The sequence below is a fragment of the Cygnus olor genome, chromosome 9 (assembly GCF_009769625.2).
Source record: "Cygnus olor isolate bCygOlo1 chromosome 9, bCygOlo1.pri.v2, whole genome shotgun sequence".
Classification (NCBI taxonomy): Eukaryota; Metazoa; Chordata; class Aves; order Anseriformes; family Anatidae; genus Cygnus; species Cygnus olor.
This window is the reverse complement of record NC_049177.1, coordinates 750,001-768,390: the sequence shown is the minus strand read 5'-3', so window position 1 is coordinate 768,390 and position 18,390 is coordinate 750,001. Positions and strand designations below refer to the sequence as shown.

Below are 18,390 nucleotides of genomic sequence, written 5' to 3'. Positions count from 1 at the left end.
GGTTCCAAAGAAATATTATTTTACTCCAAGACAAGAAGGGGAATAGTTTCTGAAGTTGTTGCGTACTGACTAGAAAAGTTTAAAGGGTTGAAGGTGTTCATCTTGAGAATTGCCGTATTTCATCAAAAAAATTATCAGGTCCACTTGGGCTACATTTCTAATCTCTGGATAATACCAGGAGGTGCTTTAAGTTTGAGCATCTTTTAAAGGCCTCGATATGCCCTGTAAATGCAACAGTAGACTCTCAAAAGTGCAAATGTAGATATTCAGTCAGACGTGTTCTGTGGAGATCAGCCAAGAAAATCCAATATTGAGTCTCAATAAAACTAATAAATCTTAATAATTAATATATTGACCACAATCACAATCAGCTGTCAGTCACAAAATGTGATACAATTCATTAAATAAATATTATCTATTTCTTATCATTTTAGCCGTATATATCAGTTTTAGACAGATGCATGGGAAACTGGACAAAGAGAAAGACTGGCTTTTCCCTTCTTATTTTCCTGTTCATTAAAATATACTTGTTCATTAAAATATACTTGAGAAATAAAATCGGGGGGGGGGGGGGGGGGGGGTAGGGGGGGAAGAGGAATATATTATGACTCAAAGAGAAATTTGCTGGATACAAAAAATATATATTGTTATACTTTCCCATGTGGAAATAATACAGCTACAGCCAGCATGCCATGCCTGATTTCAGATCAACATCATCTGTTGTGTATGAACTACTCATGTAACACAAGAGATTGCAGGGCTGACTTCAGTGTCAGGATTGGCTTTACTATGCCGTTGTTTGGAAAATGTGATGCTAAAGGTTTGGAAGGATTTTTTTTTTTGAAAGATTATTTAAATCATCATATGAAAAATATACACAAATCGAAATGTGCTTTCATATCACATAAAGGTAATTTGGGCCTAACAGACATCTATCTGCCCATCTACCTATTTCAAGGCATAGCCGATGCCATTTGGGGTGAGAGAAACAGCACAAGGCTTTTTATGTATAACTGTGAGACTTCAGTTGCTATGAATTGTAAGTCACCTCACCCCAATCCATACATTTTGATCTGGCCGTGACTCTGGTTGATCCCACCTCCATTGGAAGCATATCTGCCGTGAGTCACTTCGTAGCTGATGTAAAGAGAGAAGCAATTCCAAAGGGCAAGTCTAACTGTGGAGGAAAGGAGCCTGATTTAATCACATAGCTGAGGTGTCTGAGCTTAATCAGGATAAGTCAAGGGGATCTGATTAATTTTGTTGTATTTCTGGGGAAGAGAGAATTCTGAGCTGTTTGTCATATGGTGAAATTGTTTTACAATACCTGTGGGTCCCTCAAAGTGTACAAGAAAAAGGGAAGGAAAATCAGGGTTTTACATGATATCTTGCACCACTTTCGCTTGAAAATGGGGTGGCTACAACTTTGAGCAAACGTAAGAAATATTTATTACAAAAGTGCATGCATACTTAGCATTTTAATAATAACAGCTCACTGCAGTATTATTTCTTTTCTTTTTTTTTTTACTTTATTATTATTATTATTATGGAAATGGATTAATGGTCCATTTCATGATTTTCTAATACTATTTGTTACAAGGCTCAGGCATTCTGTTCCAATGGTTAGCTACTCTTCTGTGAGCTTTATGAGTGTGCTCCAGTTTGCTCTTTTCAGTCTGCTGCATTTTGAATATTTGCCTGTGTTTTTCTTCAGTCCATCTCCAGATTTCTGATTCTTGTGATTCATGACAAAGACTTTAATGATACTGGAAAGGACAGCCACCTCAATTGCAATGTTTGCACAATCAAAAGACCATAATCCAGATGCAATACATCTCAAGTCTGATGAGAAATAATTTGGCATTGCCTAAACATGACATGAATATGCTATGAAAAATCTGTCAGTTTCTAACTTGCATCTTGAAGCTAAGAGCAGTTGATAAGATCCAAAGTCTACAGAGTACTTTTTGGTCTTGGTCTTTGAAGCTTACTGAGACTTTCTCAAACTGCATTTTATAAGCCCACTATATATTTTTCCTTGTAAAGCCTACGTATTTTCTTGCAATTTTTCTCCCTCCCTATCCAGTTGAAACCAATATATTCATACTATGATCAAAGTACAAATGTTGACATTTACACTGCTGGACATTTATATAAAATTCTTGTATAAGTATCTATTAGGCAAGATTTACTTCATGCCATTTTCAATCAACTACATAGACAAGCAGTATATATAGAAAAATAAATCCCCTATTCATACTTATACAAATATTTCATGTAGACTTTGTTTATTCATTGGAAGAAACTGAGCATATCTTCCGCAGTTTTACTACAGGTCATCTGAAGGGCAGTATTAGGATTCCTGTGATCCATGTAGGCCTCCCATGGGGGCAAAGAACAAGACCTGTTTGATCCAGCACCTGCTGTGAAACCATCACTTGGATACTTTTTTGTAAATTTTTGCCAGACTGTGAATAGTATAACTATGTAAGAAAGAGCAACAGGAAAATCAGCTGGATATTGACAAAAATGCCATTAGGATCAATCTTTTTTTTTTTTTTTGGTTTACAGCTTCAGCAAGGCCAGCAATTGGCATCAGTATTAGCAGACCAAAGCCACCACACAGTTTTTAGCTACACATTACAACATTATGCTTTGCTATAGCTTAGATGGAATGTGCACAAAATGCAAAATATGGTAGTGGGCATTTTTGTTTGATATTTATGAATAACATCCAGTTTGAAGACTATTTCATGAGCTTTCAGAATATCCTGATAGAGTTAACTATATGGTTTCTAGGAATCACAAGATTCTAATGCCACGGAAAACTTTAGGAAAAAAAAAATCCTCATAATTGCCAGATAAATTCTTGGAAGGCTGTTTTGTTTTGTTTCGTTTTAAGTTTAGATCCTCTGGAACTTGACAAAAAGACCTTAGGGAATGGATTTGAGTAATGATTTTCTAAAGCTATTAAACTTAACAATGACTTCAAAGATATAGCATCTGTTTTTTAAATGTTTGCATGAGGCTGACAGTTGGTATACAACGTTTTACCCCATCACAATTGGCAACTACCAAGATATTAAATGTTACATAAAATACAAGCTTAGCCTGAAACCATGGTTCTGATCAGGAAGAAGACTTTGAAATACAGCGTCTTCGTGTTCAATGCATCAGCCCCAGATGAAGACTTACATTCTGCTTGACTTACTAACACAGGTACCTTTACATCCCTGTTCATTTGTTAGTACTAAAAAAAAAACAACAGAGTGAGGGGAGAGGGAGTTTCTCTCCCTTTTGGCTCATGTATCAGGAGCTGTTAGCAAAATTCCAGCTCGGCGGTGGGGACGTACGAGTCCAAAACAAACAAGATGTTTTTCAGATGCTAGACTGTGTTTAAAACTCTGACACTTGGAAAAATTTATTTTATTACTGTAAATTGAGCAAGTGTAATTAATATCAGCTCACTGACAAACAAGTATGCTGTTTTACTAGTCGGTTTTCACACTGTGCAACAAATCCTGACACACAAGCCTTTATAGGAGTCAAAGGCCCAGGCAGCAGAGCTAATACGGTTCCATTTCTTAGCTGGGTGAAGAATGGAGAAACAGATCTGCGCAGCCCACTCCCCTTTATGGACAAGCTTCATTTCACAGGCCTTAAGCACAGCCAGGGGCTCTCAACCTCACCGTTTGCATGGAAGCATTTCCTTTTGCATTTCCTTTTGGAAGAAACCTGCATTGCCTATTGCTAGACCTGTCCTGGATCTCTATGGACACTGTGAAAAGCTTTCCCAAATTTCCAAATCTCAAATGAGAGCCTATTTGTCCATTCACCCTCAGACCCATCTATGCCACCTGTGAGTTAGCTCCAGTGATTGGCTTTTAGTTATACAGACTCTAGACAAACGAGTAGTTTTATCCAAAATAAAATAAAAGCCACATAGGAAGAATACAAATGAAATGTTGACTTTTTAATGCCGCTGCCCACAAAATGTTATGCTACAGCTTTGTTGCTGCTTTGTTAACTGTTGCTATGTTCTGCGTTGGCAATCAATGTTTGTGATCAGTGTTAAACAGTTTCATGCACCATTATAAGCTGTAAACCAGGGCACAGTCTAGGCATTGCATTTGAATATGGATGTGTAAGTTTGTGGGAAAGGAAATAAGTGATATTTCAGATCTTTAAGATAACTGTTCCAACTTCTTACTTTTTCTCTCCCAATTAATATAGTTTGGAGGAAGACAAGGGAAAAACTTTTAATGACTTGCCTGTCATATCCTTCATTTGAAAGAAAAGCAGTAGAAAATAGGGATATTTCTTGAGTTTGAGAAGCTATGGCACAATTAAGTTTGGGATAGTCCCTCTCTCCCTTCTTTAAAATAGTTTATTGAAACTGAAAAGGGGAAATAGGAATCCTACTGAAAGAAAGTCTGTTTATGCAGAGCTCATGGAAGAAAGTGTTCCAGAACATTAATTTATTTTAAAATATTGCCCTTTAATACTGCCAAGATTAATGAAATCTACTGTCATCTGCAGAGGAAGTGCCGATTTACAAGCCAAAGCTGTTATGAATTATGTGCAGGATTTTTGCAAGATTTGAGACAATTTTGGTAAAAAACATATGAGTAATATGTTTATTTGATTCAGTTCTCCATTATTTAGCTTCTTCTGCTTTTTCCAGCATCCTCTTTAGCTATGGATATTTTCACAGACTGGAAGGTGTCCAATAAATATTTAACCACATTTTCCCTATGAATGTAGGGGGATATGATAAGCTAAGATCTACGTCAAAGACAGATCTGGTCATAAATGCAAAGTAAAACTGTGTGAAATCTTCAACTCTGCCTGCTAAAATCCGTTCTCAGCTTCTTCCTTGGCATACAATGTATACTGTATGTTTCATCAAAACTTTCATCACTTCTGACATCAGGTTCCTTGTACTCCCTGAGTATTAGTGAGCATTAGTGAAAGCTTTCACTAGGGCTCATTTCCTTCGTCAAGGTCATAACCTATTTCTTCTTATTCCCTCATTGATCAAGCTACCCAACATCCTCAGGAAGGTCATAGATAATTTTTTCTTTGTAGTTTCTCAGAGGAAAATTCTGATCTTTTTTTTTTTTGTTTTGAGTCAGTTAAAGAAATGCAGATCCCTCATCCACCCATACTCTTTATACAAAGGGCTATATATTTAGCTGGTATAAAGCAATACAGATCCAATTAACTTCCAGTCACTATATATCTTCTGCGGGAAGATTGTAGCATACAATTTGCCATAGCTAGTGCAATTCCATTGATTTCAACAGACTTTTGCCATCTATGTCCTAGATACTCCTTTGTTGTCTATAATGAAACAGAGGAGTCTATAAAGGTCTGCTGTGTACCGTTGCTTCAGCTGTAGACCTTATTTTTCATGGATGAAAAATTACAGACTTATTTTTTGTCCTTCTAGATCCAGAGAGTATCCACAAAACATCAAAAGACCTACACAAAGGGAAGTGAATAACCTCTGAAATTGACACTCACTTTTATTTTGGTTACTGGCAAAAGACGGTAACAGCATTGTCTCTCTTGAAATGCCACATTCTTTTCAGGGTGTTCTAGATAGGTTCTGGCTTGGAACAAAGCTTACTGTACTGCCACTAAGAAATATCAGAAATCACAGGCAAGCCTCAAAAAGCTGTTAAATACCCAGTTTGGATCCTACAGAAGGAAGTATTAAAGCCCATCATTCAGATGGAGGAAAGCAAAATTTTATGTTAAACCTATGTAAACTCAACAGTTCTCTGACTGTCCTACTGAGTTTAACTTCCTCATAGGTGCTCTTACACTAAAATCTCTCTTGAAGATGTTTCAGCCTCCTCTCCTGCCCCCTGCTCCCTTCATTGCTTCCTTCATTCCCTAAACCCATTTTCCAGCCACACCCTTTTCTGAGATATCAGGCAGGTCCATATAAGCCCACCACTTTTGGTCTTAACAGAAACTTCTATTCATTAGGTTAATTTTATATTTCATAGTTAATTAGTTTTGCACTGTTCTGCCAAAGAGTTTTTTAGTCTGGATGACACTTAGTTGCCATGAATTCTAGCTTTCAACCTGCAGAAACCAGACACAAGAATTAGTTGCACAACTCACTTGCCTGTGTAAATTTGTGTTTCACTAGGCTGCCTTCATGTTAGTAAATATTTAGTTGACATAAAGTTTTCTCTTTCTTGTAATCATATATTTCAAACTAGAGAACCAGAGAGCTGAAAATATATTTCATCAACAAATCGTAAGAGTTACACAGACTGGTACTTGCTTTGAAATTTTATCCTTAAGTGCCCAAAAGTCATTGGAAAGGGAAAAGTAGAAACATGCAACACAACTGTTGCTTCATATAGAATATAAATGAATTTCAATCCCTAAGGAAGCTGCATCTAGGAAAGAGATAGAGTAGTGACTCCCTCAACACTAGAGTTCAAGAGTAATTTACAAGCAACAGCAGTAGATAGAAAAGTAAAATTTTTTCTTGGCAATGTAAGGGGGGGGGGGGGGGAATTATTCATAAACATGGGCTGAAGGTACTGTTTGGGTGACCAGTTTCTATCAGGGATCCTACAAAGAGAAAAACTTTGCTTAAGTGAATTTCTGCTCAACGCAATGGGATTTTGCCTGATTAGAGGAGCACACATGCAGCTCTGTCAGTGCCATGCTCCCTTGCACAGAAGGGTAAGCAGGGAGGAGGGATGGAGCACACAGATGATGTACATCTCAAGACAGACTGAGGTAGTAGAGGAAGACCTCTCCAGTGGAAAAGGACACCCATGGCAATAAACTAGGAACATCACTCTTTGCTAATTACCTTTGCTGTGCCTAAAGTGATCTGGGCTACAGTAAAGACTGTGTGGGCAGAGTAAAGGGGGCATGTTAGTTAGTCCCAGTTGTTTCAGCTGGTCTGAGCCAGGATGAGTATAAAACGAAGTGGTATGATGCCTTGGCAAAGTCTGTGCTATATTCGCCATGGAAATAGCCTATTAGCACAGTATATTTAGGTGTTACACCTAAATCAATAACATTACAATTAGTCAGACGGTAGACTTAGATTAACTTTTGAACATTGGACTTGAATTAATTTTATCTAAGAACAGAATTCTCTGAAATTATTGATGAGGTTAGCAAGAAGAAATGGATTGGTTTTCATTACAGCCCTGTGAGCTCTGTTGCATTTCTGCTTTCCAAATTCTGCTTTAAAAATTAATTAAAACCCAACAGTTTATAGAGGCTTATCCTGATTATACATCCCACATTGCTTTTTTAAGGTGATAAGGTACAAGCTCCTGCATCCTGGCAAAAATCCAGGATGGGTAATTACATTGCCTTGCCAAGTTTTAATTGAATGAGGTGTTCTTCTTAACTTTCTCTCCTAAATTACTGTGTATTGTTTTACATTGTTAATTAATGACCACTCATCCCCAGAGAATACTAACTTGCAGAGGTACCATATTGCCATAGCTGTAATCCAGAGAACAACTAAAGCAAAAGCTCCCAAATATGTCTAGAAGAAATATTTAGGCTGGACAGAACTAATGTAGTACCCTGTCATCCAAGCTTCACTTCTCTCCTTTCCTTATGCCCTTAAAATAGTTATCAGCATGGACTGATGACAAAGCCCTTCCATTTTTCTGTGTATATTCTAAGTGAAGAAGGAACGGACCATGGTAAAATTCCCCAGCTTCTCAGTGGTCTGTTGATGCTATGGTGATTTGGAGGCATTTCTGTGAAGATCTCCAAATGGTTAATTGAAGACATCTCAGAATACTTCTGCTGGCTGGTGTTGGAGGGGGATCTGTTTGTTTTTGTTTTACAGAGAAATGTTAGTTTGTTCTAACCAAAACTGTTTGTGAAAAAGAAGCATAAATCTTCCATCCCAGACCATCTTAGGAAAGAAGTCAAATACATCGTTTTTTTTTCTATGCTACAAATTAAGAAATGTGGCAAAGGGGAGGAGAAAGTCCAAAGCAATTTCCTATTTAAAAATATTAGAAAAAATATACCGAAGAAAGCAAAAATAGAAATAAAGCATTTCCAGAACATCTACAGAAACTTGAACAATCTAAGCAATCTTTTCTTGATTGTTCAACAAAAGATCATAATTTCATCTTTCTGAATGAATTCAGTATATGGGAAAACAATCACAAATCTGGAAAGTTCTTACTAATCAGAAAAGCTATATCTTTCCTGCCTATACAAATAGCAACATCTCTTTATTTTTATGTGACTATATTTATTTCAAGCTAATCTCCAGAGCACAGGCTATGTGATATCACTTATTTCTAGACCTATATGTACATATAAAATTAATATGTATGTATGTAAAGAACACATAGAAAGTTACATATTTATATATATGCATATATACAATTATCAGTACACTGTTAACCAGTGTGAAGCTTTAGTCTGAGTATCCAACCCAGAAACCATATGCTTTTGATGGGAGGGAGTTCAACTCCACCTCCCAAAAGATGTATGAAGAAGGAATAAGAAGCAGCAGAAAAGTCTTGTGTGGGGCTCCAAAGCTGGAATTATGCTAAAGAGGACAAGGTAAACCAGGAGTGAAATGCCAAGTCCTGACCAGTCAGTGGGGTCAAGGTTTATCTTTTGTTGTTTGCACGGTCTAAGGCATATTCCTTGAGCAGTATTTGGCACATTAGGCACAGTGCTATCACACCCTTATCCCATTGAAACCAGAGAAGATAATCAATGCCTGCAACAGAGTTGAAGTCAGGATTGCTAAAGCATAAACAGGCAAAGAGGGAAGAAATTGCTCCTGAAGAGCAGTTGCTATGAGAAAATTGCAACCGCATGCAAATTCTCCAGAAAGTTGTGGAACATGATTCAGGTTGTTGAAGAGTTCATCTACCTTTTATTCCCCCATATTCCCTAAGAAAGGAAAAATACAATAAATTTATTGAGTAGAATGATTTCAAATGATTGAAGAATCCCCCTTCAGTATCCCAGTTGTTTTACTGGCAAAGCCCCTTTTTCATTACTCTTCAAAGATCCCTCCATTTCAATTCTACTTGTTCACATTCTGCTTCAAATGATACCCCACTGAGCTGACCACATGCAGGACTGTGTTCCAAGACCTCTTTTTTTAATACAAATTCTCTTTCAGTGTCCCCACACCATGAAACAAATCACATAGCTTCATAAGCCATCAGACAATCCTTTCAGTTTCTCGTGCAGGCGAACTGAGCCTTTTTCATCTGATTAATTCACCAAGCAAGCTGATCTGGGAAGCATAAAAAGCTTCTGAGGCAGGATGAGAATCAGCAGCTCATATTTCATAATGGCATCGCTAATGCCCCAAATTAAGTGCTGAGGCTGTTTTGCTTGGCAATATCATTTCATGTTAATTTTGGATGGGACTGAAAATGAAGTTGTAATCTCTCTCTGTCATGCTGCGACTATTTCCTTGACCATCTTAAGTGCTGCATTTTATGAGGATGTAGCTGTTACTGCTGGATGCAGAAACCACTATACAAGCTAATACTCCTTGTGTTCCTTCCCCAAAGAGTTTACAGATTCACGTGTTCCTTCCTCAGAGAGGGCACACTTGGGGAGCATGCCTGGCTCCACAGAGGGGTTGGCCAAGATGATCCAGTGAAGGAGTAAGATGCAGACCAGGAGCAAGGCGAGCCCTGTATTCCATGAATTTGAACTCTGCCTCTGTGGGAAAAGGAACCCTTTGAATCAGCTGCAAGCATAGGTCTCATGTGCTATACTGATAAAGTTTCATCAGACCACCGTCGCTGGACTAGTAATTAATAGCTCTGTTCAATTCATTGGAGATAAGAATTTAAGAGGAGGACGTTTGATTCTTTGAAAAGCAAAAGTGGCTCTTTCCTCTCATGTCGTGTATTGCTTTAGCAGTTCCAGCTGCCTTTCAGTCATGGTATTCTTTTTCAAAAATTCAAGCTGTGGTTTTTAATGTCCATGTGTTTCTCAATGTGAACAACTAATGCTAGTGGTCAACGTATTCAATTTTTAAGGTTCTAGAATTAAATGCCTAACCTCAAACATAACAATCCTTATATTTTCAATAATTCACAAAGACAATAAACTAGTTAGTGTTAAAATGTTTTATACCATTTACTTTGACTGAGGTTTTCTGAATCTTGTACTGTTTGAGGATCACAGTCAATAAATATTGATGTTTATAAAAATATGTATTTTGTAATACAGGAATAATTTTATTGGTCTTGTTTTTCACAGAAGAGTGGTTTTTGCTCCCTCAGAGCCTGTCCCCTTGTCAGCTCAATTTATCTCAACCAAAATGATCATGTCCCCAGCTATGAACTCTACATTTATTTCATAGACCCATAAAAGGTCAAGACTTTGGAATTTTTTTTGTTATAATCTATGCCATTGTGATTTTAAAGGAGCCTAAAGGATCAACAATACCAAATTAAAAGAATAGAACATAATTGTGTGTTCATTCACTTCAGATCTTTGGATTCTGCAGTTCCAATTTAAAATAAGCACACACTGGTAAGCAAGGCAAGCTCGGAACTGTACATGGTATCATTTTTATTAAGGCTGGCCACTTCAGAGTTCATTTTTACCTTCATTAAAATATTTTACTCTGTGTCTTTAAGTATATAAAACATCAAAGTTTCATTCTACTACTACCATCTCTGAAAGAGATCAACTCTCAGTAAGACCCTTGCCATTTTCTTTGATCTTGTACAGACCTGAGGATTTTAAGCCTGGTGTTGACTCTTTAAAGAATTCTAGAACTAATTGCTCAATATTTTTATTGTGTCCTCTTCTCTAATTTGATATGATGTTTTATGAAGTTGTTGGAGACTGCAATCTCTGTATTATGTTCTTGCTACTGTTGGTCACATGTTTCTAGTGAAATTTCAAGCTAAAGGGAATAATTTATAAAGTTCCTTAGTTTGTTGATAAGAACTTCTTTCTGGTGATCCTCTGTAACTCTGTGGAGGCTATCATTTGTATTCTGCACACATACAATCTTGCAATGAAATAAGTACCTTGTTTTTTGTTTTGTCTATTTATATTCAGTGGATATTTTGAGTTTGTGGTTCAATTCACTGTAAATTGTGCTTTATCTGAGCCAGAAGAATATATCTATTGCTTTTAAACTGTTTAAAATGCTGTGGGATGTTTAATGCCTAGGGATAAATCTGGATTCTGCTGAAGGCAATAGCAAAGTTCCAATTAACCTTAACAGAATCAAAGTTTTACTGAGGCACTCAAGTACCAGGACTTGCCCAAAACAGCCCTTGGTGCAGGATATCTAGACATGCCACTTCTCCTGTTCATGAAAAAAAAAATTAAAAAATCCTTTTTTGTTGACAGGCATGATGAACACCACTATATCTCCTTACTGGTATGCAAGAAATTCAGGCCAGCTCAACCGAGTGCTAAAGGCTCCAATGGATGTTTTGTACCAGTTAGGGTTTTCAGCTAGCCATGGTTTACAGTGACATTATCTTACTGACTTACACTTGTTACAGCTGTTTCTCAGAAAGAAAAAACTACACTGAATACAACTAGTCCAGTTCTACCCTGCTAAAACTAAAGGAGCCTGGTTATTCGCAATGGCTAACTGTAATTGCTTGGTATGCAGAGAGGTAAGACCTGATCTGTGAGAGTGCCTGATTCCAAATCAGTTTATTCTGTGAAGAGTGAAGAGAAAGGAAAGCTTCATTCAAGCTGAGTTTGAATGAAGGGGGACAAAAAGCATAAGTGAAATTTGTGCTCTGCAGGGCAGACTAACCTCAGCAGATGGGTGCATTCTGCACTTTCCTATGAAGTCTTTAAAATATAAACTTGAAAACACACAGCCTGCAATAACCTTCACTCTTGGTGACAAAAATCACAAATACACATGGCAAGACTGGCAGTAGAGAGAAACTTTTTGCCATAAGCAGATTAATATAACATTCTTGGGGTTTTTTGTTATCAGAGTAAATAGAAACAGATGAGGATCCAACAAGACCAGATTGTAAATCTAACTAACAATCAGAAGGCACACTCCAGTAAATTGAGGAGAATGAAACAATTTCTGTTCTTTCAACTCGCTGCTTCCTCTGGTCTTCAATCATTTCATCTTCAGCTCTAATCTTAGCCACCTAACATTAGTTATGTGGAATTTCAACCACAAGATTCTGAGTCGTTCAAAGTACATTGACACTTTTTGTATACCTTTCACGCAGAAACTTATGAACATACAGCTAATTCAAATAAAAAAAATCTTTGAGCTTTAGTTGATGTTGTCACAGTGCATTTTCTGCCTAGGTATGGATTTTGTTTGATGGAATGAAAGAAATGAAAACAGATTCATGTGTTAATCCAGTCCTATTTTCATTTTATGGAGGGCATGTAGGAAGTCACTGATGATGAATAAATAAAAGTAGCATGCCAAGTAAATATTATTCATTTGTAGTTGCGTACAGACCAGTGGGCTCATCTTTGGGTTTCAAACCTCATCCAGATGCAAAAACGTGGAATTTAAAAAAAATAAAATGGAAACAAAATAAAATCAGGTAGACAGTGCAATATCTAAAAGTGTAATTTTTTTTCCCCTGGGTCTGATGGTACTGTAAGAACTGTAAGAAAAACAAGGGGGGGAGGTGGGGGGGAAAAGGAATGTAAACCAACGTATTGGATTATGTATATGATAAACCTGTATGCATACAACCTGATATAAGTTAATTTCAATTTTAGAAATGCTAATATTACATGCCTGGACTCTGCACAGTATGATTATTAATTAAATAGTTTAATTCCATTTAAGTTCCTGTTTTGGCATGGCTGTCTTGTTCCTCCATAGGAAGAATTTTTGAAACATTGAATTCTGAGTACAAGTGGCTATTCATGTTTTTCAGACTTTCTAGTGAACAAAATAGACATGCTTAGCATTTTCATTTTATTTTTTGTATGGGATAGATCATGTACTACACCAAATTCTCTAGCATGGGGTCCACAAGTCATTTACTTACTACATTGTATAGTTAATACAATGTCAACAACTTTATTCATAGTTATCTTTAACAAATACTATAAATATTAAATTACATGATTAATATATCAGTGTTTATTACCTGGTGTCAGAGAGAGTGGTCATCTAATAAATCAGTCTTTGCACTAGACACATTTAAAGGTAAATGTCATTCCAAAACAGTGTGATTTTTAGGTCTGTAGCCACAGTTCTGCATAAATGCCTCATAACAAGAAATTAAACGTTAGATAATTTCCTATGACTTAACATCATGGGGGGGGGGGGGGGGGGGGAGGGTTGTACATGCAGCTTTTGCAGACCTCAAAATATTTTCTACTGTTTTTTGTTTGTTCGTTTACAGTTAAACCAAAATTATCCAAGAAATCAAGTCCCTGGTTGTGAAAAATCCTCTCTTCCTTACTGAAATTTCAGTACTTTGTTTTTATAAGTATGTATTGTTAAATACTTTTTGAAAGTAGTTATATACTTGTTGAGTCTATCCATAAGACTGATTTGAACTGATTTACATGGAAAAGGTATAGATCTTTTCCAAGAAAGTGTGACTTCTTTTTTTAACTAAGGATTTTTTTTTTTTTTTTTACACTATTTCACAGCTTTCATGACACCAGAAGATTGTATTTCACAGCTGTTACTTAGGTATCATGAATTACAACCTAAAAAAGAATCAAAAGATTTTTAATTAAGAAAATTCATGACAGCTTTTCTCCAGCATTTATTGCAACATCCTTTACTTTTTGTTTTAAAAGATTAATTGAGAACTATAAAAAAATCCTAGTTAAGAATATAAAACTCTTTAGCTGTTACACAGGAACACTAAATTCCTTCCTACCAAAATATTTTCCACCTTAAAATAGCACGCTCACAGACAAAAAAAAAAAAGACACTGCACACATGAAGAGAGATTGCATGGCTGAAGCAGATTTTGCCTGTTGGTCGGCTGTTGATATGTACAACGTATTCTCAGAAACACCAAATTCTCAACGAATAGGAGGAAGGAAAATCTGTTTCTAGGAAAAGGATGGTGTCGAGTGAGGTAGGGCAGCATGCTTCTCAAACCCAAAGGGGAATAGTAGAATCAGCATTCATTATAATGAATGTTTCAACAGGCTAAAAAATGCCACATAGAACAAACAAGCCTGATAAAAAATAATCCCTGCAGAGACTCACTATCAACAGTTTTTTTCCTGTCAATCTGCTCTACACCTTGAAAATGCCTGGGCATGTGCTTGTTTTTAAGGATTTGTATACCCACGCTTATAAACTCTAGATATGGGAAATTTCTGAAGACACTAAATGCACTTACGCATTCACTGAAAGTGGAGTTAGTTTCCCTTATTACATTTGGTCCCTGGATATTGTTTTTCATTTAAGACTATTAGGAGAGATTATGTTTTGGTTGGGTTCTTAACAAACGTTGAACTCTTCATTATTTCAGCATACAATGACAGACACCTACTTTTTCAAATGGTCTGTAATTTCGGCTGTACCTATGATTGATCTCTCTTTTAAGATCAGGTAGTACCAGTCCTGATTTTCAGAATATATCAGTCCTAATAGCAGCAACAATAATGTTGTTGATAGTTTTAAAAATTACATTATAAATAAAGGCTGAACAAGAATATCCCACCAAACTCAGTGCACATTTTAATATCTGAGAGAACAAATTTAAATATTACTATTATTGTATGAGATCAAATATCTGCTTAAAACTGTGCAGCTTAGTCTGATATAAAGCTAACAAAAAATTCACTTCAGATTTTTTTTAATGGGAAAAATATATGAATTTATTTAAAAGACCAGAATACTTTTATAATGACACTGATTCCAAAAGTACTTTGTAATGACAACTCTCAAGTTAGTTATATTTCCTAATTTCAAAGTAAGATATAAGATTAAGTGATTCAGCGGAAACAACTGGTTTTCTACCCAAAGCCACATAAACAGTATTTGGTTATAAAACTTTAACAGATCCATTTATGTACTAAATTATTTAAGCAAATGTAATGCTTCCAAATTGTATTGTTTTGCAAGGTTTCCCTTGGAACCTTTGCCATTTATCATACATGTACTTCTGTCTTTTTTCTACTCAGAAGCACAGCATGAAAAACTTCATTTCACATTGAAACATCACTATGTGGAACAGTGTGATGAAATGAGACACAGGAGGAGAGTTTGTGTTATACTCTGGTAAACAGTTGGTCTACAGGAATGATAGCATTTTATGCTGTGACTGATATATCAATTGTGAGTCCTAAAATATGACTGATCTGAAAGCAGGAGTTTTGCCTATGATAAAGTGCATGCATGTCAAAAATTACAGGTAACATGCCTAAGCCTGCTGGGAGGTCACAACCTAAATCTCATCTAGGAGTTAATATAAAAATGCTATAAATTCTGGTAAAATTATGTCTCAAGTACACTCAAAGATAATGCTATTCAGCTAAATAGAGCAATACTAACAACTAAGACCCTAAGCTTGTAGATAAGACCCTGATGTTATTTACATGCTTTATGTGAATGAGAAATACCAATAAAAATCTACATTAAAAGCAGGTGTCTAAATGTTTGCAGGTTCAGTACATGCAACTCTGCAGAGAATAGAAGGAAAAACCTGCCCAGCTAACACATTAGACTGCAAGAGCTACATGCCATTAATGTACTACAAACACTGGTCTGAAGTATTTTTAAAAAGTTAATGACAGATCTGTTCAATATTGTGTTAGCAACCTGCTAGATTAAATAAAGTGTTATTTGAAAATGTGAATTTACACATTTGATCCACTGAAGTACACTAATAATTTCCCATGATGTTGTTCATTTAACAAACTGCCTTCTATATGGTCCCATGGACAACACTGTCCCAACTTGAAAAGCCAGGGTCAAGCCTGATTCAATTACATACAAAAATATATGTTGTTCCCTTTACAGAATAGGGAACAATTTAATGCATTGGTGCATATAGCAGCATAAAGACGACAAAAAATCAAATCTTTAAACACCACTCATGCAATGAACTTTATATATAAAGAATTTTGCATCCCTTAGGATCACTGTATGTGTGACAAACTGATGACGTGTGGAGACAAATCTGGCATAGCATACGCTTAAATGTATAAACACCACACCAGTGCTTCGAGCCTAAAATAGTCCATGTTATAAAATGATGTTGTTTTGAATATGTAAGACTTGAACCTATTCAGAGCTACTATGTTTCCTAACCTCATTTAGAGAGAAATGTTTCTCATCATGGATAAATTGGGAAAAGTTGAAACTTCCCTGTCTAAAATTCCCTTCTTCCATAACCAGCTATGTATTTGCCCTCTGTGGCACTACTATGGTCAGTGGGAACTTTAATTACGATTCCACTGAACAGAAGATCAAGACCTAGATACGATCACAAAATTATCTTTCTCTCCTCAGTGGGGATTTTATAAACATTTGAAATATGTCACTGCTTCTTTAATTATTTTTCACAAACTCAAAAGAGAAAAAAATTGTAATCATCCTTTCCAATTGAAAATGAAGCCTGCTTTAATTTCTAAAGTTTTATGAAAAATGCAGAAAAGTATCTTCAGAACATCACTAGATTTTTATTCAAAATGGAAAGATCAAGTGTCTTGTTTTTAACAACAATGTTCTTTTGATTGTTAAAACAGTATTGGAACAGCACTGAAACATGCATATTATGTACATAAGCCCTAACATAGTTATGTGTCACACGACATGTCATAATCATTTGTCTGGCCGCTTACAGCAGGAGACTCAAACATAAGTGTTGATTAAATGATTAATTACAAATAAAAGTGAGAGGTGATGCAGGAGGAAGAGTGTTAGCTAAATGCCGAGACATGGTAAGGAGAAACAAGTTCTCCAGAGGTAAGTGTCTGGGGTTTTATGGACATACACTCATTGTTTCAGCCTGCATCCTGCAGACTCTGCTGACAGCAGCCTGCTTGAACTGGCGATGAACAACTGCAGAAGCTGCCACCGTGAATCACGGGGATATCAGCCACTTCTGTCTAACCAATACACTAGCTCACACCACAAGCAAAGCAGCCTCCTTGTCCATATACATTTAAGGTTGTTTGGGCCTTCACTCTGTCTGAGTTCGTGCCCTGCTTATCCAGACAGCTGAAACTGGCTAAGTTGCCTTCTGTTTTTTAAATCCCCAGGCAAGTGCAAATGAGAGAAGAGATTGCTTTGGATCCTGTTTACTGACTGATCCTTCTGTAAAATAGGCAGCTGGAGTGAGTCACCAGTGAAATGAAACTCGTGTTAACAATACCAAAATGTTACTTAAAGCCACAGATGAGTGATCAACACCATTGCAGAGCAAAATATGTGGGAAATACAATATTATAAACAGACATGAATTAATTTCTTGTCAGTGAATAACCCACACTGCTTTTTTTTTAGATGACAGAAATAGCATAAACAACCATTTAGATGCCCCTGCACTAATGGAAGTAAAGGAAAGCAGCAATGAGTGGTGTGGGGACTTGGAGAGATCCTGTAATATATGACCCTTTGCCACCAAAGAAAAACTGAACCTTCTCCGACCAACATGAGAAGAGATGACCTTTCCAAAACATCACATCCTGAGTGATGAAGGGTACTCTGATGTCCTTGTGCGCTGAAGGAAGAGGAATACAGAGAGCTGCTCACTAGCTGCCAGGGCTATACACCATGAAAAGTCACAAGAGCCACAGCTCTGCTTTGGGAGATAGAAACTCTAATCAAATGGGTACTTCATCTGCTGAAAGAGCAAGAAGGATCAATGCTCTCTGCATTCGTGATCACTGTTTATATAGCTGAAGTCTAATACAGAGGACGAAAAGCCAAATAAAAGTAGCAATAAGAATTAGCTTCCCTTGTAGACAGAAGTGGGAACCATATTAAATTTGCTCACATGCTCTCATTGTAACACAATGGATGCTCTGTATTTTAGAAAAAGCTTTGGTTGTTTTCACAGCAGGACTGAAGTAACTAGAAGGGCTTGCCTTCAGCTTCAGTGTTAATACCCACATTCGTCAGTTAATTCTTTGCTTAAATGAGCAGAAAGTATCTTACTTTTATTGTACAGAGGAAATTTGCATACACAAAACTAAACAGAATGGTACAAAATGTTTATTATCAGCTTTTAAGAGACGGATATTTTCATTCACTGGGACAAAATCCATCAGCATTTAAACTCATTTATGAAATTAGAAGTACTGTCTTTAACTGTCAGGCTACAATTCAATCTCGCTTATTAGCATCTTAATAATCAACTGCTCAGCACAGCAAATCAAAGTGATGCAAGCAAACTTCTGTTTCTTCAGGCAGAGTATGAAGTATTCTCAAAGTACAACCGTCCT

At 36.5% G+C, this 18,390-nt stretch overlaps 1 long non-coding RNA gene across 2 annotated transcripts in view; it reads right to left on the bottom strand.

Moving 5' to 3' along the window:
* Positions 1-17,907: 17,907 nt before the first annotated feature.
* The window catches only part of LOC121074987, a 32,496-nt gene continuing 32,013 nt past the window's right edge, over positions 17,908-18,390 (bottom strand). For both annotated transcript variants that reach the window (XR_005822666.1, XR_005822667.1), the window contains exon 3: positions 17,908-18,390. This exon is cut by the window's right edge and continues 127 nt beyond it. This is a non-coding gene — a long non-coding RNA (uncharacterized LOC121074987).